General features: G+C 39.6%; 1 protein-coding gene across 20 annotated transcripts in view; it reads left to right on the top strand.

Annotated features, from left to right (window-relative positions):
- The first annotated feature begins 1,442 nt into the window (after positions 1-1,442).
- LOC308691978 (R3H domain-containing protein 1-like) overlaps positions 1,443-22,029 on the top strand; it is a 60,655-nt gene continuing 40,068 nt past the window's right edge. For 10 of the 20 annotated variants that reach the window (XM_081367618.1, XM_081367624.1, XM_081367615.1 and 7 more), the window contains exons 1-2: positions 1,543-1,734; positions 21,031-21,208. The gene's annotated coding sequence lies outside the window, so the exon portion shown is untranslated. Of the gene's footprint in view, positions 1,735-21,030; positions 21,209-22,029 lie in introns of all 20 variants that reach the window. The other 10 variants (XM_081367620.1, XM_081367616.1, XM_081367613.1 and 7 more) reach the window with 4 other exon arrangements.

Genomic DNA, 22,029 nt, shown 5'->3' with positions numbered 1-22,029 from the left:
TAGAGCCTGAGTTTCTCCATACAGTAATTCATACGGGTCCAGGGGTTAATAAAGGGCGCTTTTTTAAAAGAAAAATATCCATATTTATAACTATAATCACTGGCTTCCAGTAACGGCCGTACGCAAGTTTAGTTCCGATGTAAAAGTGACCTCTGACTCGACGCATGACGTCAGAGGTCACTCTTCCACCTGAACTAGACTTGTGTACGACCGTTACTGGAAGCCAGTGATTATAGTTATAAATATGGATATTTTTAATAATAAAGGTTTCAAAATGGGGTTTTCACAGCTATGCAATTGAAGAACCATATTTGGTTCCACAAAGAACTTTTCTGTTCTCTTAGTGTGAAAAACAATTAAAAATCTTAAGAACCTTTTTTTTTTTTTTACTCTAAAAAACCTTTTCTGCAATGTAAACGTTCCACTGATGTGAAAGGTTCTTCATGGAACCACTGATGCCAGTAAAGAACCTTCATTTTCAAGAGTGTAGATTATGGGGCTTGCAACACCAAGGTCAAAGGTTTGATTCCCAGGGAATGCACGAACTGATCAAATGTATACATTCAATGCAATGTAAGTCGCTTTGGATAAAAGCGTTTGCCAAATCCATTAATGTACCTAAACGTCCAAAATATATTTTTCAGAGGGTCCAGCTCGCAGCTTTATTAGTTAGCATATGTGACGTATTAGGTAAGCTAACAAATACATGCTGAAATATTTTTTTTTGTTTGAATGCAGAATAGTCAAAATCAAACATTATACTTCAACTTTCCTGTAGCTCAAACAGTAGATCATGGCACTAGCAACACTAAGGTTTGATTCCCAGGGAAAGCAAGAACTGATCAAATGTAAGAACATATGTTGAATGCAATGCACTTTGAACAAAGCGCGTCAGCCAAATGCATAAATGTAAAATTTTATCACATAATAAAAAAGGTGAATGAGTTTTGAGTTTAGTGTTACAATGCAAAAGTAGCACTCAAACTACATTAACATTAATGTGAGGGGAGGGGGTTAAAAGACACTTAATGTTATTGATCTAACTGCATTAACACGGTCAGATGAGAACTTGAACTAAATTGAGCTGAATAATGACACTATTGTCTTCTTTGGAGCTGTTTATAACGTTTAATAACTGATTACCTTTACACAATTATTGAACTGATCTGAATCAACACTGAACTGAGTGAGCTATATAATGACACTATTTCTTTTAGAGCTGCTTTACTGCATAATTTACAGCTCATATCTGACTACTACATAGGCCTATGCATCATTGATTCTGTTATTTTCCCTGAAGCTGCTTTGGAACAATCTGTACTGTATAAAGAGGTAGCTATAGAAATAATTGTGACTTGACAAATGAGGAACACAACAGGCGTGCTGTGGTTATCTACCTCTCCAATTACCCACATACATCACGGGAAAAAATCACAAAAATTAGCATAAACATGCCAACACCCACTCAATCTCCACTCATGTGCGTTCTTTCCACAGCTCCTGCTCGTATTTATAGAGCCCTTGCGTTAACACCCGCCTCTCATGTCAACACTGTGAAGTGATTGGCTCTCGATCGGAAATAGTCTGCTCTGATTGGACCAAACGAGGTGTCCGTCAACGTGTTCCACGCCGATCTCTTCAGCAGTCGCTCTTTTATTTTTCACAGTAAATGACAACAAACACTCCCAACATATTAGCATTACCGTCCACAAACGACACGCTTTAACGGAACCGGTAAGAATATGTTTATACTTGTTTTCGGTGTAAGTTAACTGTTACTGTTTATAATATGACCAACGGCTGCATGAGCGACTGATTAGCAAGTCTGCTAACGCGGTATCTGCATTAGCTGGTTAGTTAAGACAGCTCTTTTTAACAAATAATCTGACTGTACTAATCCCTTATATCGTGCGAATAGCTCGGGTTAGTTCATGTTGTGATTTTACTGCTATTGTAAATAAGTGCGCCATGTGTTTCATTGAAACCGGTGTCTGACTGAACTCAACAGGCCTGTGATTTTAAGTGATTGACATGTCACACGAATACGTATTAACTGATCTGGATCAATAGATTTCATTTTGAGATTACATTTTGGCTTCATAAATGTCAACGTGCTGTCAAATACACATCTTATTATTGACTGTCTATTAGCAGAACAGCTAACATGCTAACTGTTGTCACTGAGAGATTCAGTCAGAGTGAATGACAGATTTTAGCAATGCAGTATTTGACTAGATAAGATTAAATATGGTTTCTGTTTAGTCACAATTGTTTATTCTGCATCTGATTAGCCGTGTACTATGGAAGCCCATTCCCTCCACATACGAAAAATAGCTTTGTTTTAAAATAATTAGGCAACATATAAAGTCATATTTATGAGATGCAGCTAATAAGTGACAAGACTTGTTGATTGTGAGTGTCTTGTGGTCAACGTCCATCAAAAGCCTGATGGATCATAACTGATAGTCACATTTGATTTTTCTAAACAATGATGTATAGATAATTAATTATACCGAAGTTGCTTCAATCAGTGTGTGTTTAAATTGAAATATTACTAAAAATACAAAAGTTATTCTTCTGTTAACTTAAGTACATATTTCACAAGTTTTTTTTGTAAACCACGACCTGAAGGTGATTTGTTTTCTTTTTCTTTATGATACTAATAGGTCTTTATCTTGGAAAAAAGACTTACTTGGAATCAGACAACAAAAGGCGTTTGTGTCCAACAGGTTTTTCTACAGTTGATCATGTTGATATTTCAGAAGCCTTAGAAATGAATGGATCCGATATAACACAGTAGGCGTTATTGCATTAGACTTTTATATCCAATGTTTTTATAGGTTATATCACAGTTTGTACCATTTTCCAGTGTTTGGCAACTGTTTCAACAGAAGATTTTGTAATGAGTTGAACTAGGTGTGTTAAATAAGGCTGTTGCTGTCAAGTGCACTTAGTAGTGACGTAGTGCAATGTACACAGGACACACATCGACTTAAAGCCGATTTGCAAATCTGCCTTCAAACTCAAAGGTGTTGTTTAAAACTAGTGAGGGTGCCATTTTAGTTGGAAATATAATTACCATTTGGGAAAGAGAGGAGAAAACCGAGTGTTCAGTCTAGAGGCATGTGCATGATATTGCTGCAGTCTTATCACATTATAAGTGCTCTTATCAGCAGTATTGTTCTGCGGTGTTCCTCCGTGGCCTGTATCTGTCAGCGGCTGATATTAATAGTGTGCCGGTGATATATGAGCTCTGCTGAAGAGTACTGAACACATGTACTGTAGGTGCACATCACCCCACGGGACCAACTCACCTGAGAGCCGCCGGCCCCGTGAGCCGTCTTCATGAACCGTTCAGGAAAATCCAGAGCCAGAACTGTTTTAATCAGCAGGTTAAGCTCACTGGGATTTGAGGATACGTCCACACTAGCGTTTTCCAAAAGTTTCTCGTCCAAACCTAAACACACTGATGAGGCTGTGTCCGATGTCGCCCCCTTTACCCTCATTCACTATTCCCTACATTGGTCCACTAATATAGTTAACTTGAAGGAGTAAATTCGGACACGAAGTTGACTTGGAAGGGATGCCGATATAGGGGTGTGCGATCTATCGTCTTATAACAAACAATCACGAGCCGAATCACGATCTTCTCAATTTTGAGATACTATGGAAAATATCCAGACTGGAACAAGCCTATGGACTTTAGTCTGAGATGTGTCAAAATCAATAAAAACCCACAGCCAATTAGAACAGCGTGTGGGCGGAGTCAGCCAATCAGAACAGCGTGTGGGCGGAGTCTGGCGGCACCAGAGCGTAATCTTGGCGGCACTCACAAGAAAATGGATAAGTAGCTGCATAATCAAATTCACAAATATTACACTATTTAAACATTATTAAAAATACATAGGCTACTGAGTTACTAAAACAATCTTTGTCAAAGAATTCTCTTGTTTGTTCACAGTTTGAACGTTCTTGTTTCCATTTGTTTAATTTCAAGATCTGAGGTGAATTATATCCATTGTTGCTTTTACAGCCACAAAGCTGGAGCACTAAATGATATTCAAAGTCACATTACACGCTTTTAACATTAAAGCTGCAGTCCGCAGTTTTTCCTCTTTATCGCCATCTCTGTTCGAAATCTGCAATTGCAGTTATTCGCGGAATTATCTGCTGTACGTGCGTTGTGAAGGCATGGCACAGCGCGGATGAATCCGATGTTTTGAGGAGAATGTGCGGCTGTCAATCACCGCGTTGGTGGTGTGGATACTGTCATTCGCAATCACAGATTCTACTTTTTGGAAATATGAACAACATAAGAATTTTCACCGGAAAATGTCGTCTAAACAAGTAAGTAACATCCACTTTTGTTCTGACTAGGGATGGGCGATATGGCCTAAAATCCATATTGCGATATACATTGCAGCCTCTTGCGATAACGATATATATCACGATATATAAATTATAATAAAACCATTTCAGAACAGGTTACACAGACCTTAAGGAAAGCCAAACAACTGCTAAATGTATTTATTTTTTTTAAGAAAGAAAGAAACGGTGTATGTAGTTTTGAGAACATTTATTGTGCAAAACTGTAATTATACAACATAATGTTGCAGATAAATAAAATTCACGTAAACTAGCTGCAGAATCTTTAAGTAGCCCTAATGTTTATATTATGGCTAGCAACTTATGAAACCCCAAATTCAAAATTAGAATGTTGTGAAAAGGTTTTCATAAAGCTGTAAGCCATAATCATCAAAATTATAACAAATAAAGGCTTTTAATATCTCACTTTGCATGTAATGAGTCTATATAGTTTCACCTTTTACTTTTGCACGATATTCTAATTTTTCGAGGCTCACCTGTATACGTCAACTAAAGAAAATGCTTCAAGTATAAAAGTTTATTTACATTAGTGCCATGCCATAGACAGTAAAAAGTGGAAAACAGTGCAGAAGGCACCAAATGTAGTTTTAGTTAGGCTATTTTCTTAAAGGACACAAAAGATGCAAAGAGCATGAACAACTGATGTCTTCTCAGTTAAAAAGCAACACAAAAACGAATCTTAAAATCGGGCACACAGAGATGTGTTTACACCAATGACTGTAAATAATAGGTTTACACCACTATTTTGTGATACGCGCTGGTATTCAGTGACGTTTCGTTTTGAGGTGGTAGAGAACAGATTAGTCGTGTGTGTTACCGAACTGTTGCCACACGCACTCTGTATAGTTTGCTGCTGCTCGTCAGACGGCTTAAATCCGAACCAAGTCCAAATAATGGATGTTGCACCGATCTTTTTCACCAGCTCCTCAGCGTTTCGCTTTCAGTCATGTTTACTCAAGATGACGACGAATATGATGCGTTGCAGCCGGGTGCAGCTCGTGGCTCTAAATTTTGCGGGTAGATTGCGTCATCAACGTGCATTATCGCGATAGTGCAATAGAATTAAAATCTCTATCGTAGGCCAGTTTTGTATCGTTTATATCGCATATCGTTTATATCGCCCATTACTAGTTCTGACCAACTAAGGGGAAAAAAGCATTGCAGTAAATCGCGGCGATTAAATCTAACGATCGCTTATCATATCACGTCAAACCATGCAAATTATACTTTGTTTTCAAATTGTTAATATTAACAACATCAGCATTGCGTGACTACATTTAGCCTAATGCCCTTCTGATGTTTGTCATTTTTTTTCCCATGGGCCGGTTTCAGTGTCTTTTTTTCTTTGAAGTCCGAAGTCTTTTGCATTTTACGACGGGTGATTCTCCAGTTGTCACTGGTGATTGTCATTTGAACCTTTCTGGATCCGCCATCAAATTGATAAGTTAATTATATCAAGTGCTGTGAGAAAAGGCTCCACCTCCAACATCCTCACACTCATGGCCTACTAGCCGAGACTCTTCTTTATGTGGACAGATGTGACGTAATGACGCCAGTACCACTGGAGTTAAAAACATCATTACAAGCTTACCGTTTAAAATCGAGCTACGGCAAGCAGAGAGTTTTGAACACTATCTGGTTATGTACTTGCTCCAAAAATTATTTTGGATCATTTTTAACCCAAAAAAGTTACGGACTGCAGCACATAAACAGTACCTGAGATTATCATCGCCACACTTAGTGTTTGTTGTTCCAGCATCACAGAAAAATAGAAACCGTTTCTAAAATAGAATCTTCGCGTGTCGCCGTCGCGGCTGGATAAGACACACACTCTGATTAACATGGAAATATCCTTTTTACCCGTGACACGGTGTGACACTACATTGGTTTTAACTTCATCCATGATACATCAGACAAGATCTGCAGCCAGGTGTGTGTCGAATCTGTTGAACGTTTAGCATGTTATTCAATCGATTTCAGACAGTACACAGCGGCTGTGAACTCATCCGGCCCTGATTTAGAGTGTGGTTTTTTCACTGGTGTTGCGTTAAGAGCCGTTGTGCAGTTTGAGACATTAAGCCGTGCTCTGAGTAATGGCCTGACCCGAATCGAGCGCATGTTCGTGAATGGCAACTCACAGCTTTCTTACAAAGCGTTTCAGACGCAGTCTCCATTAGAGCGTTGATGTGCCTGTCGCTGCATCTCTCTTGACTGTATCATCATGTCGCGTCCCGCCAGTGTTGCACGTAAAAGCTCTCAACGCTCGCTCTTTCAACCTTTTAGCATTTAACTCTCACTTTTTATGCCCCTCTCTTCTGGCCTTTAGTTATGGAAATGTCCCTGACAGATTTTCCGTGTTAAAGGAACTGGATCCTTGCTTTTTCTGCATCTTTTCCTCCATCACCCATTAGAGACGTTCGTTTCCCATCTCTATATATGAAGCGCCTGACACTAGACATTTGTTGAGCTCTTCCTTTGACGCAGCGTGTGGCCGTTTCCATCCACCTCTGTGCAGGTTTAACACCATTACCGGCTCAGCCATCAGTCTTTCTTGTCTTTTGAATGCTCGGGGTATCTGGAGCCATCCATCAATGCAAGCGGGTCATCGAGTCAATTAAGTTTCCACAACATTACAGTTCTGCCTGTGCACTTTGCAGAGGAAAGTGTCTCGTGCGGTTCACCGGCTCAGTTCTCCAACAAAGTTGGAGGTCTGTAATATTCAGCTGCTCGCATAAACGGAAAACCTTCTGTTTTCAGATTCGTGAAATTGGCACGAGCTCTGAGCGACGCTGAATAACCGCAGTTAGGATGTGCTCGGCGTTCCCACGAGCGGGAAGCGCGTATCCCGTGTAATTGTCCAGGTTCCCTCAGATCCAGGTAGAGGTCAACATGTAGCGCACGGTTGACCTAATTAGAGTGTGTGCCGGCGGAACGCTGGATCCCGTCCCATGGTGCAACGGTGCCCTTCATCGTCATGTGTTGGTGTGGATAGTTGATTTTCTTTCTTTAATTGCTGCAGGCATTTCTCAAGCGATCGAAGTGACATTTCTTTCTCTTTTAGGGTCTCTTTCTCTTGCATTTCAAGTCATGATGTACGTCCGGTCAGATTTTCCTGCTTTATTTTGTGTTCAGTTTTTTCTAACAAAGGTCAATCATGTTGAGAATATTGAATATTGAGAATTGTTAATGGTCAACCATTTAAGATGGAACGACCCATGTGCTTTTGTTTATTCAAATGACGTTTTATCTATTATTTTTAGAGCACGATGGGACACTTTCATCGCAGAGCTGCACAATTAATCATTAAAAGATCGCAATCTTGATTTAAAAACACGCATGTGGTCTTATTTCTAAATGACGATTCGTTTCTGTCTATTAAACCTTTGACAAGTACGATCAGGGTGAACATTCAGATCTGTGTTCTGAGCCAGAGAGATGTGTATATATAGTATACATATCATGTATTGATATGAAACAAACAGTCTTTTCAAACACACAGAAACATTATTTCTGCTACAATAATTCAGATGATCACAGAAGTACTGGATAAAAGTTTATAATATAGAGGAAATCACCATTTGAAAGTAAGTTAAGTCAAGTTTATTTATATAGCGCTTTTCACAATACAGATTGTATCAAAGCAGCTTCACAGTATTAAATTAAAATAATACATCAATGTTTGTTTCTAGTGGAATTGGAAAACGTCCACATTTGGTAATGCTGATCAATAGTATTGTTGATTGATTAATTAAATTAAATATCCCCAAATATCCCCAGTAACTTGGATGCTTCAAATAAAGTTTATTTCAATTGCATAGGTGATGTTAAAAATGTATTTGTCATTGAATCATTCATTCAAGAGATTCATGCAAAAATGCTGATTCATACTGTAATGAAGTCTTTATTAGGGATGCACGATATATCGGCCACCATATCGGCCGATATATGTTCATATTTGAAGGTATAGCGGAGGATCCTTCTGAATTTTAGATAAGACCCGCCCTCTCCACTTTTTGAAAAGTTTGATTGATTCACCAGAATGATTGACAATTAGGAGGACCAATAGTATAGGTGATCCACCCGGAAGTAAAAAATCCTCCGCTATACCTTTAATGTTAACGTTATCGGCCCGACAAGAACATTTGGCCGATATATTAAAGCGGATAAATAATGGATTATTTGCGTACTGCGTACTGTTCGAATTGCTTGAAATATGATTTGAGTCACTTCAAAAAAGGAAAATAGTACAGTAAAGAGCAACATGTGCATATAAGCTACAAAAAAATATAATAAGAACATTATAATTGTGTGCTTGGGACGTGGGAAGTGGCTTTTAATAATAAGACTTGTGTTTGTAATCAGGCTCTCAAAGATTATATAAAAATTCGGCCAACATATCGGTTATCGGCTTTCAAACATAAAGAATTATTGGTTATCGGTATCGGCCAAAATTTTCATATCGGTGCGTCCCTAGTCTTTACGAATCATTCACTCAAATAATTTTTTTCAAAACAAATAATTAATTCAAATTAATTTAATATTTTAAAATAGACTGCAGCAGTGACCAGAACATTTTGTCTAAATTTCTAGTAAATTGCATTTTTTTTTATTTGTCTATTTAGAATTGTGATCTTTTAACAAAAAAAAACAAACAAAAAAAATGTATTCCGAATCGTGTCGCTCTACTAGGGAGTGTATTATAAAAACAGCTGAGAGTGTGATGGATGGAGCGAGTGTAGACCTTCATGAATGATTCTGTTGTTTCTCCAGGGCGTAACGTTCGATTGTCACATTGCAGGTGTGACAGCAGAGGTTGGTCTGTTGTGTTTGACTTGCAGGAGAGTTTTCATTCTTGGCCTTCTCATGTCACTTTCACTTTCTTTCTTTTGAGTTTTGTCAGCAATTTTTGCACTGCTGTAGTTTTACTCAATAAGAAATGTGTCATTGTTCTCCAACAGCCAAAAGTTCATTTTAACCATTACTAGTCGAGATGCTAATGTGTCCAGCCGTCATCACTGCGGTGTAACTGCTTCTCGTCACTGCTATTCTGCATTTTCACAAGACTAAACTTGTGTTATTTGAACATGTTCTGCGTAGATCTTCCTCTGTTTCACAGGTAGAATAGAGGAGATGCTGAAACACCTGCAGAACTGGAACAACCTTCGTTCACAAAATTCTACTCTCCGTTTCTTAAATACTTTGGCTAATTTCATTATGCTTGCAGGCACTAATAATTCATCAGTCCTTTTAGCTCCATTTAAAGGGGTAGCTCACCCAAAATGTAAAATTCTGTTGTTTATTCACCCTCATTTTGTTTTCTTTCAGTCGTCTTGAGGTTTGTTCTAGCGTGTGACGAATGCATGTGTGAGCTTCCGTTCCATATTGTATGTGTGTGTGTTGGTGAGAATACAGTGAGTTTTAGTTCATTTTTGTGACACGATGCGATACATGGAGACTAGTGGTCGACCGATATTGTTTTTTTGATGACCGATGCCGATATCTTAGAGAGCAGGGTGGCCGATATATATATATATATATATATATATATATATACTTTATTTTAATAAATTATATTTTAATAAATTATAAATAAATGAGAAACAAAAAATCGTATGCTTATACATGCTTATACTTTCAATGGCAACTTCTTGAATCTGCAAAATTCTTGAATTCTTCCACCCATCAAAATAAAAGTCTGGAGCGCCGTCAAAATAAAAGTCCCGCTTCCAACACATCGGCCAATCAGAAAAATGGATATCGGCTGATGCCGATATATCGGTCGACCACTAATGGAGACCAAGATGGCAGAAAGCGCACACCCTGTTCGTTTTCTTTTTTTGAAAAGCCAAAATATTAAATGTCATGAATGAATATTTACTGACATAAATAAATAGCAGGACTGGGTAAAAAATATTGCATCAAACTGAGCCACTGACATCCTGAAGTAAACTTTCTTTTTCCTCTTTTTAAGAAGAGAGAGGACAACAAAATCATCCTCAATGCTTAAAGACTCCATTTTGTATTGTACAGTGGGAATTTTTTTTTCTTTTCCTTTTCAACTGATTACTTAATACGCATTGGACTCAGTGTGCAAGGTTTCTGTGCGTGACAAATTTTTAGGATGACAAATACGAAAAAATTGGCAAATTGGCAAAAATGTGACTATTCGATAGTATTGTGATATTTGGGCCACGATTCAATATTGCGATTCATAACATATTGCGATTCGATTCTGCGATATATTGCGATTCATGTCCCCCATATTATTCAAAGGCATTACAAAAAATTAGGAAAATAAAGACGGCTTAACTCACTTCAAATGTCACATTTAATTCTGTGAACATTATCTTCTACACATTAACTGAAGTGCAAAAACTTTGTCCTTGAACATTCAGGACACAGGACCTTATTACAGGCCAGGATGTAATTATTCTCTGAATAGGAGACCTCACACATGAATGGTGAACTCCCAGCACATAGCTTAAATTATTTAAATCCAATAGAGTAACATAAACCTGAGAATAATCATATAAATAAGAGTAACTTAGAGCTTCAATCAAATTGAGAAAAATACAACACAAATGTGTACTGCTAGAGTCTAGTCCTGTTGGCTGCAAGGTCATCAACTTTGGTTTCATTTGGAAAATTGGCATTTTTGTTTAGAAAAAGGAGTTGGTCAACATGCCCACGCTTTCGATTTGAAAGAAGACGGAGCGTCGTGTCCAACTGGTTGTGATGGTGAAGCCATTTTCATTTCAATTTGCTGTTGAATGCACGACAACAAAGCACCGCAACAAGCGCCACCTTGTGGATGTAATGCGCAAATGTAAATTATCAGAGTAAACTCCGAGAATACCAATGGAGAAAACCCGAAAGTAAAACAGATAATTTTATAATTAAATATTGCAATACTTTGCGCTACTGTATCGGTATGATTGCGTGCGCAAAATATCGCGATACTGAACAGAATCGATTTTTTTTTTTCTCCCCAACCACTATAGTCTACTAACGTTTGGTCAACTATTAGAGGGCAGCCCTTGTTTCAAAGGGTGCTTTCACACCGGTCTCATTTAGTTCGGTTGAATCGCACTGGAGTTCGTTTTCCTCATTGGTGCGGTTCGTTTGGGCTGGTGTGAACGTGGTAATCGCACTCGGATGCGCACCAACAGCGGACTCTGAGCGGTTCGTTTGTGGTGAGAACGTGATCCGACCTCGAATAGAACCAACTGCCAATGAACTGCGCATTTTGGACTAAACCAGTTGCCGTAGTCAGCTGCGCTGTGCATTATGGGATGAGGAGAAATGTTTGTTGATAGTCTGCATTTTAAGCATGGCAGTTGTGAGGAGGTGCGGCGCCTGATAGAAATTATTAATGTTCTTTTCATTCTCAAACATTATTGTTTGTCTAAAGTGGTGTAGACAAACTATATAATAAAATATGACCAAGGATACAATCAGCGCACGCAGTCGTCTCTCCATAGTGAACAGCGGCGTGTTGTCTGCCGGATTTTCCTCTGAGTTCTGTTGGAATTTCCCCGCACGTTAATTCTGGCCAATCGAAGTGCAGTTATGGAAATGCGTTCAAGACACATCTGGCCAACGAGTGATGTGGATGTTGTCATATGATAGGGCTGGGCGTTATGGAGCAAAAAATATATCTTGATATATTTTGCTATATTTCAATATACGATATATATCTCTATCTTTACAGGAAAAAGAACCCCCCAAAAACTACTGCAAAAACAAATATGCCAAATACCACAAAGTCTTTTTTATTGAAGTGCAAAGAGGTAGGCAGTACATGTAGGAACAAGTGCTTCTGCAACATTTTTAAATAATATAGTTTTTTTCATTCTTTTTTTTATATATAATTAAAACTAACATCATCAAGTATGATATTTTTTTACTTTGAGCAATTCTGGAGCTATAATTGACTCTAGGAGCATATAAAACAAAACAGCTCCTTGGAAAACAATGTATGTAATATTGTAGTAGTTATAAATAAAGGTTTATTTTAGTTCAGATTAACATTTGAGGCAATTGTATTCATAATGTCAAAATAAAACCGATGTAATGTTACTTGAAGGCATTATAGCCCTACTATTCCTGCCAAACCTCCATGGTTGCAGTTAGTGTTACTACAGTAAATCCATGGTGAATGTTGCTGATCTGTGGACACTGGATAGTTCATTCATGGCACAATGTTTCTCCTGGTTTCCACGTCAGCGCTGTTTGATCCGTTGATAACGGAGAAATGAGAATGTTTCTCACTAGATCTCGCAGCGATGTTATTACTTCTGTGGCGAATTCAAATGCTTTCTTTACTGGATCTCTTATTAGCGCTGTGTAGTAACAGTGTCGCTTGATCACAATCGGCTCGCGCTGCACTGGTACAAACTGATAAACGGTCCTTCAACCACACAATAACGAGCAGTTTCGATCCGCTTGCATTATGTTTGCCATTTGATGTTGGGCAATGTTGTGGTCGCGCCGGCGTCTCTTACATTATGAGCGCGCTTGCCACGCGCACACACGCCTACATTTGAAATAACGACATTTTTATAAATATAAACAATATATCGATATATATACGATATGTCAAAATCCATATCGTGTTTAAAAAATATCTCGATATATTTTAAATATCGAGATATCGCCCACCCCTATGTTGTCACGTGACTTGTTTTATCAACTCATAAACTGATCCGGACCAGAGTGATCAGTGTGGTGTGAAAAGGAACCAAAACGCCTGAAAAATGCTACAAAGTTTAATTTTTCGCCCTTGGTCCGGACCAAATGAACCGAACTACAGATGTGAAAGCACCCAAAGATGAATGAAAGCGTTTTGAATGCATTTTCATTTTTGAGTGAACAAACCCTTTCACACATGTGCAGAAGATGCTAAAAAAGTCCATGGTTTGTGTCTGGACCGCACTACGTTCAACAAGTCCCATAGCTACTGAAGAATAATGTGGTGAGTGAGTCAATCACATCAAATGAAGTAGAATTAGCCTGGATGGAGTAAGTGCCGACGGCCGCCCTCGGCTTCATGCAATCGAACGTTTCTCAGGCTGTAATTGTCGTGTGACCCGAGGACAGATGCGGGAAGGAGTGGCGGTGGCAGTAAGTGTGCATTAAGCGTCACATCGCCTGCCGTTTTCTGTCCCCACCTGTCCTGTGCTATAGAAGCAGCATGTCACGGTGAAGAGGAACACTGTCGCTGCTCGGTGACACATCCTAAACCAGATCGGCATCTTTCCCCTGCTCTAATGAGGATGGAGAACAGTGTCCGCCGAGCGCTGTCACGTCCCGATGAAGGCTCTTCTCCTGCTCGGCCCCCGGGGACCTCATTAGGCTTTTTTCTTTTTTCACCGTCTCCATGCAGGAATCACACCGTTCCTTAGGGAAAAATGTAAATAAACGCGTTTGTCACTTAGCTCCCTCTCTATTTTGCTTTTTCCAGGAAGAGAAATTGCATTGTGAGGCTTAATTAGTAAGCACTGCCATTATGCGTTCTTTATAATGTAAATGAAGCGGCCGAGCACTTGGAACTGTTGTCTCGCAAGCTTTGTGCCAGGTGTTTTCTGGCTGAAAGCTGGCGGTGCTTTTTTCATCCTCGCGCTAAAGAAAAAGACAACTGTACTGTGAAATCGTAGGACGAGCTATAATTATTTGACAGATGATTTTTTATTTTTTTCCCTCTCCCCTCCTCTCCGATCCACAGCTTTAGCGCTGTGAGTGACGACGCTTACTTTGATTTCCTTTGTTGCGGTCGAGCTTAGAAAAGGGATGATGATTTTCCGAATGCTGTGGCTGTCAAGCGTTGGGATTCTCTTATTCTCTCGTCTCTCTCCTCTTTTTTTTTTCCGAGAACTTGATTCCCGGAAATCTAGGAGTTGGAACGGTCATGCATGTAACGGTGGCGGGCGCTTCTCCTGAGGGGTTTGCGCTTGATTAATATTGAAAATCTATAAGTCTTCCCCCTTGGCGGCAGGTTTTATGAGAGGAAATGTGGAATGATAATCTTGCCCACCTGCTCCCGCCATCCTCACCGGCAGCACGAGCGAGGGATGATGATGAGGGAGATCTGGGAAGGATTATGACTTGGAAATTGACAGTGACTGAGGACGAGGCCGCAGTCCATCCCGGGCTTGAGTTGATTTATTCTGGAGGAACTTTTGCTTGTCTCTCTTTGTCCTGTAAATCTGGCCTGAATCTTGAGTTGTGTCAGCCAATCAGATTTAGCATCATCACCTGTCCATCATGTTTTCAGTATAAAAACACTGATAAATAATATATGAGATTAAAGTTAAGATATGAACCCTTCAGTTTTTCCCCATGATTCATAAATCCACATTTCAGCAAGACTTGTATGCAAGATATTTGGCCATTTATATTGGAATATTAATAACAGAAGTTCCTCCTCCTGTCACTTCTAAAATCTATTGAAATCTATTTTCAAGCTTTGGTGGGAGGAATTATGTAATTATTATTTGAGTGGCTGGAATTAATTATAGTATTATAGTGTAGAAATGTATTATATACAGTGATTATGTATTTAATATATATATTTTTTTTAAAAATGTAAACGATACAAAGTCCTTGAACATGGAAAACAATAGAAGTTACACAAATTTTGAAACTAAGCAAAGTTTGATTTATTTTCCACAAAGATAAACGTGTCGCCATATATATATATATATATATATATATATATATATATTAGGGCTGGGATGATACACCTATCTCCTGATTTGATACTATCACAATACTTGGGTGCCGATACGATATGTATTGAGATTTCTTTTTAAGAATTATATTTGCACAAGTATTGTGATTTAATATTACTATGTTTTGAAGACGTGACGTGAAAGAGAACTCGATTTAGCATTCACAAGCTGTCTGAGAAGTGGCTTTCTAGGCGCGCGCTTCACACAAAACTCCTCACAATATTGAATCGAGTTCTCACAATAGTGAAGTGAATTGATTTATTTTTCCAGCCCTCATACAACCCTGTGTTTTGAGAGGGATGTGGGACGCGAGAGGATGACGGAGACCGTCTCTAGTCTAATATCTTCATGTTTTCTTCCGATGTTCCAAAGCAATTGTTGTAAAAGGTCTGAAGAGCACATTTTATCTTCTGCAGGTGCGAGATGTTTAGGCCTATTTGTTATTGCACTGCCAGAGAAAGCCAAACTAAATTAACAGCGTGTGTGAAATCTACTATCACAATACTCGGGTGTCGATAGAGGATATGTATTGTGTTTTTCTACAAGTATTGCGATATTTCAATATTACAATGTGCGATACACTAAACTTTGACGTGCCTTACCAAGTCTAAAATGCACAAACTGTGTTTTTGACGTGTCCTACAGCGTTTTTCTACTTTACCACAGTAAAGGACAGAGAGAAACGTTTATAATCCCCTGTGAAAAGGCGTGAGTGAAGAAACTGCATGTCAATAACTCTGTATGCGCTCTGACTGTGTGCAGGTGTTGCGGTGAAGCTGTTGCAGGTGCGTTGAGTGTGTGTTTCCCATTATCCTCTCTGTTGCTGTGAATCTCACCAGCACACGGTGACGTTCCTCCTCTCTAACTGCCCAATCTTGTAAGCTAATGTGTTGAGAAACGTCCGGTTTAGTGACACGAGTCCTCGTCAGTCTCGAAGTCACCGGCGCTCACGCGTTAAAGCGAAGAGGGAGCGTCGAACTCGCCATGCTGTGATGTTGGCTCAGGGTTTTTCTGGAAGGTCACGCCACAGTTGTTGGCAGTTTCTCCGCCCGTGTGCCCTGATGTGTTGACGCTTCTCGCCCACACACACACATCGCCTGTCAATCTGACTTCACCACCTGAACACGGGTAATAAACTTGTGCGGCAGCTCAATGACACGCGTGTCAATTTGGGTCGTGTTTTCAGCACCTCATTGTTCCTTTGAGCAATTACAGATACACACCTCAGACCCGAAGATGGAGTGTGTGTGTGTGTGTGTGTGTGTGTGTGCGCTTTCAGGAGAAATCATCAAATATTAACATGTCACAGACGATTTTAAATGCGAGACTCGCGGCTATTTGCTCACGTTTGTCAATAAAACGGTGCACAAATACAGCTCGCATAATGTTTCTCATCATCTTCTCATTATTAGGATATTATGTGCTGCCGCGTTATTACTCGTCGCATTGTTTTTTCTGAGGACTAATGCAACAGCGTTCAGTGAACGCACGCTTTCCTGCGTCGCAGCTCTGTGGTGCTCCACTGAAAATAGATATTAGTGCCTCCATGTTACGCTGCGGCTGCTGTAATTGTGTGAGAGACACGAGGTGTCCGTTCTTCTGTCTCCGTGCGGGAGCAAATCTTCATCTCCTCTCGTTGAGTAATAGTTCACACACACACATAAATTGAAATAAATTGATTATGGGGTGAAGATTCCTGCGTGCAGTTTATCAGCGGTGCAATTATTTCAGTGCAGTGGAAGTGTAAAGATGTGAGCACATCTAAATGAGAATTTTGGTTTAATTATATGTAAATTATGGTGTTGTTGGACCCTTTTTTTTGTGGCGTTATTACCTTTTTTTATTTTTTTTTATGTTGCATGTGCATCAGTTATTTATAAGTCTAAAATCAAAGTAACGCTCTATTAGAAAACATGTTATATTAACAGCTGTTTGCTGCCACTGAGTTTGGTTATTGCTTGTGTATTAGTAAAAATCAATTAATAATCATTGATCATTGATTTTTTGACACTCTCAGATGAATTGAGTTGAATGATGAATGACACTTGTCTTCTATAGAGCTGAATCCGATTGGTTTCATAATTGATGAATTTGCAACATTGAACTGAATTGAATCAACATCGACCTGATTTTATCTGAGTAATGACACTATTGTCTGTTTAGAGACGCGTAATAAATGAGAAAAGTCTTAAATTTGATGAAGTTTGCATCATTGATTCTGTTATTTGTCTGTTTATCACAGTGAAGCTGCTTTGAAACGATCCGTATTGTATAAAGCGTTGTCTGACTTGACTTGTTTAGGGTTTGTTGGGAGTTTTATCTGAAAACGACTCACTAATTAATGCATTTGAAATATTTGTTGGCTAAGAAACCATCTGTGTTGTATAAAGCACTATGGAAATATAGGTGACTTGACTTGTTTTAGGATTGTTTGGAGTGTTTTAGAGCGTTTTATCTGAAAATGACACACTCATTTATGCATTTGAAATATTTAGTGGCTTTGAAACGATCTGTGTTGTATAAAGCGCTATGGAAATAAAGGTGACTTGGGAGTGTTTTATCACACTCATTTGTGCATTTGAAATATTTGCTGGCGTTTCTGGGCCATTTAATTGAATAGTGCTAATCTTAATGGCTGTCCGTGTGCAAACGGCAATTGAAAAGCACCCTACAATTATTGATTAAACCCTCTTGAAATGGATCTGGCATGTGACCCGGCCTCTGTAGACCACCAACCCCTCCCAACAACGCGCTCGGGGGGGTATTTTTGGGGTTGGGGGTGAAGGTAAACCACCCACGTCTCCCCCCTGACACCTCGGGCTTGGCTGTTTGGCTAATGAAGAGCTCAATTTAGCCAGTGACGTGCCGCGAGCACAGTCGCGCGCTCTGACTGGCTGAGCGCTAATGACATCACGTTGGCCAGCCGTTGATTTGCCGCTGTCTCTGAGGCTTCGGGCGAGAGTCTCAGCCATGGGCTTCGAGAGTTAGACGCATACAGAGAAGCTCTCGCTGAAGACTGAGACACAGAGAGGAGGAGGAGGAGAAGGAGGAGGAAGAGGAGGAGGCGCTTTAGGGAGCGCAGAAGCCCATGCAGTCTCGGGTAATATGGAAACTAACCCTCTGATCCATGGAAATAATGACAGCGAACATGTGTCAGGTGAGTGTTCGATGCGGACGCACAGGTAATGCGTGAAGATCCAGGTGTTAGAAACTTTGCTCAAGGCAGGAAAAGCAATGCAAACTGTTTGTTTCAGGGTGAATTTGGGGTTTTCTTTGGATAAATGCATAAATGTGAGTGTAAATGAATGTGAATTTTGGGTTTTCTTTGGATAAATGCATAAATGTGAGTGTAAATGAACATGCTCTAGTTGTTCGAGGTGAATGTGATGCTGAGATCTCGACAAGTCTGTGAAACGTCTCTTCCTATCTCAGTTCATTGCGATCGAGACGTTCTCCAGTGTTGTAGTGGATAAAAGCATGTGCTAAAGGCATAAATGTGACTGTAAATGCATATGCCGGAGTTGTTGCTGTCGTGGGGCTCGTTTCAGAGGAGGGGAATGTGCTTTTGGACCGGAGACGTTCTCTAGTCCGGTGTTGTAGAGCTGAGCTGGTGTCGGGTGAGGTGAGGACGATCATGTGCTGGTGCGGTTTGTTAATGTGTGAGCGCTGCCGTTTACTCTAACAGTTGCTGTGAAGTGCACTTGATCAGTGTGTGATGACTGCTTGTATTTCAGTCTGAAGTTTGGTGTGTGTGTGCGTTTTACCTGTGATTTCCTGTGTGTGTGGAGATGGGCTTTGTTCGGTGTGTTTCATGTGGTCGTGTAATTGAGCAGATGGAGGTGTTTGATCACACAAGCGTCTTATGAACGGCATCCGAGTGTCCTCGTCCTCTCTGATGAAATCAGATTTATACATGCATTTAATTTGCACACTTTGTGTTAAATCTAAACTTCAGTTTTTCTGAATCATATTGTCTTTTCAGAGCTGCTTTACAGCTGAATTTGTCTCATATTTGATGAAGTTTGCATCACTGATTCTGTTATCATCACTGCGAAGCTGCTTTGAAACAATCTGTACTGTATAAAGCGCTGTAGAAAAAAGCATTTTGTATCTAAATTAGAATTAGAAACTCGTTTTGTCTCGGTTAACATCACGAGACTCTCTCTTCTTTCTCTATTTTTTTAATAATAAACTGTTTTATTCTGTATTTTTAGGCAGCTGTCAATCATCTGTGCATAATTGACCGAAAAATAATGACTTGCGGAGCAGATGGGGCTCGTATTAATAAGTACGCCGTGGTTAAGAATGTATGAAGGAAAAGCTCAGTAACAAAAAGCTGGTATTTATTATATTAAATCGTTAATTAAGAGCATAGATAACACCTGATGACGCGTCTGCAAAATGATTAAATGTATATAAATGATTACAATGCACTGGTGGGTTTAAATTGTACATTTACTGTTCATTTTTAGGACAGCCTTTTATATTTTTTTATATATATATATATATATATATATATATATATATATATATATATATATATATTTTTACATAATTCTCAGTTTTTCAGGGTTTGAGACGTTGGCTTATATCGGCAGCCGTCTGTGTTGAACATTTCACAAACGGCATGTAGAACAAACGGCTTATTTGTCTAAGCTGACAAAATCAATACATGTGCGGCGCTCGTCTGACAGCAACACCTATGTCTCATTTGAGGAGTTCAGATTGATAGTGCCATCACACTGTGTATTTCTCTTTCCCCGTTTCATTTTCCCAATCCTCCTGTCAGCAGTTCCCGGCGCGCTCGACCGTGAGACGTCTCATTCAAACATCGTTTCTGTCTGCTACACACGGGCCTGTTAGCGCCGGATGTGGACTCCGTCCTCGTCAGCTTGAGGGAAAAATACTGATTTATGGAAATCCAGTCATGTTTTTAAGCCTCTATCAGAGTTTGTAAACTGTTGTGCATTTTGCATTCAGTGTGACCAATTCTGTTGCTGGATTTCACGCCGTGTTTGTGCTTTCTCTCTCTCTTGTCCTCGTTTTGAAGGTGTGTGTCCGTGAAAGCGTATGGTCCTGGCACGCGTCCCTTTCCTCCTCTTTGTCCCCTGTCGAGTCTCCATCTTTCCTGGCGTCCGGTTCGGATAAGAGAACAAGCTGTTTCTCTGCGCGTTACGACCCAAATGCTGTTCGAGCGCTGCGTTTAAGAAGGGAATATGAGAGTTTGCAGAATTCATTTTGAAGGATGTTTGCGAGTGTATAGCGCGCCGTCACTCCCACATGCGGCGAACAGACGCAGTGATTTGACAGCTACCTGTGTGTGTGTGTGTGTGTGTGTGTGTGTGTGCGCAATGACAACACACACACCCTGAGGCTTCAGATCTCATGAATATCAATCAGCCGCGGCCATCAGCCTCTTAAATAATGCAGAAGCGGCGCCTCGCTCGCATTTGGCTGATAAATGCGTTGCGTCGTCAGCGCTCTGCCCCGGCGAGTGTTTGTTTAGCTGCACCCTCTTTCATCTCTGACCTTGTTTTCATGTCGTTTTACTAAAGGTCAAAGTGCATCGCAGGGAAATATTCAAAGCTCTTGTTCAATGATGCTCTGGTCCGTTCTGCATTAGAGCTCATTCAAAAACCACAAATCAGGGTAACTTTGCAAGCGAATAAATCGTTTTTCTTTTCTTTTTTCTTGCATTCATGTTCTAACCCATTTGCAGGGCTTTTTATTTTATTTTTAATCATATGTTAATTAAAAAAAAATGTATAATATGACTTCTTGTGTTTGTTTGCTTGGTTTTATTGTATTTATATGATATTTGTGTTTTTGTAATTGATTTTTTTGCCATGAAAATAGCCTTAGATGCTGACATGGCATTAAATCAAACCATCTGTCTATCTGTCTGTGTTTGCAGGTTCCTGAAGGACATGAGAGGCTTGTTGGCGGCCGGCGCTGTTGTGATCTGGCTGTGGTGCTGGTGAAGAGGACATGGGCCGCCGCTTCAACTCATGCCACAACACGCTCAACAGCGCCACTGAAACGGACCAGGGTTCGGTCTTCACGCCAGGGCGACGTCAACAGGCCGCCATCGGGTAACGGCGCCGCTCGTGAAGCTGAAACACTCTCGTTTAGTCAAGTTTTTAGTATAAGGAGAAGATCCACCAACATGTTCTTTATCCCTCAAGCATGTTTTACCCAGTGAGAAACCGTTTTTTATTGAGTTAACTCTTTGAAAGAAATTAATGATTTTAAAAGCATGATATAGTTTGCTATAAATTAGAGACAGGTGTTTTTTTGTTTTTTTAACGCCATGCATTGCACAAGCAATGCTAACCAAATGTAATTTTTTTTTTTTTTTCTGCATAAGATCAGTTTCATTACTGCAATCAAACACTAATATTTGAGCTGGTCCTTCAATGGACAGAAAGTAATACTGAAAACTAACAGCATGACCGATGTGAAATTAATCCTTAATGCACCTTGGAATTTTGCATATGTATGATAAGTACTAAAAATACTGTAGTAATGGATTATAGAAAAGTAAAAAAAAATTGCTTTTAGGCAACACACTTCAGCAATTCCTCAAAATCATACAAATAATTCATACTTAATGAAATTTTAAATCTAATGATGCTTTCTTACTCGATTCTTTCTTTTTTTTTTTCAATGGGTAAAAAAAAGAAGCTTTTCTACGGGCAAAAATGTGTGTTTTAAAACACCAGGATACAGTGTGACGAAGAGAAAGAGCTTTCTGCTAATCTATAAAAGTGTTTTATCATATCAAGCAAGTAACAAGTCATTTTGATTCAAAGCCGTCCTCGTCGATGCTTTTGCGTGCGGTTTGATGCTAACGCCGACTGCGTTCACAGGTTTCTCCACCATCTGGGTGAGGTGTCGTCTCGGTGGGGATTTG

Source organism: Scardinius erythrophthalmus (assembly GCF_964197995.2).
Source record: "Scardinius erythrophthalmus genome assembly, chromosome: 6".
Lineage (NCBI taxonomy): Eukaryota > Metazoa > Chordata > Actinopteri > Cypriniformes > Leuciscidae > Scardinius > Scardinius erythrophthalmus.
Note: the sequence above shows the minus strand (reverse complement) of the source record. Positions and strands in the feature narration are given on the sequence as shown.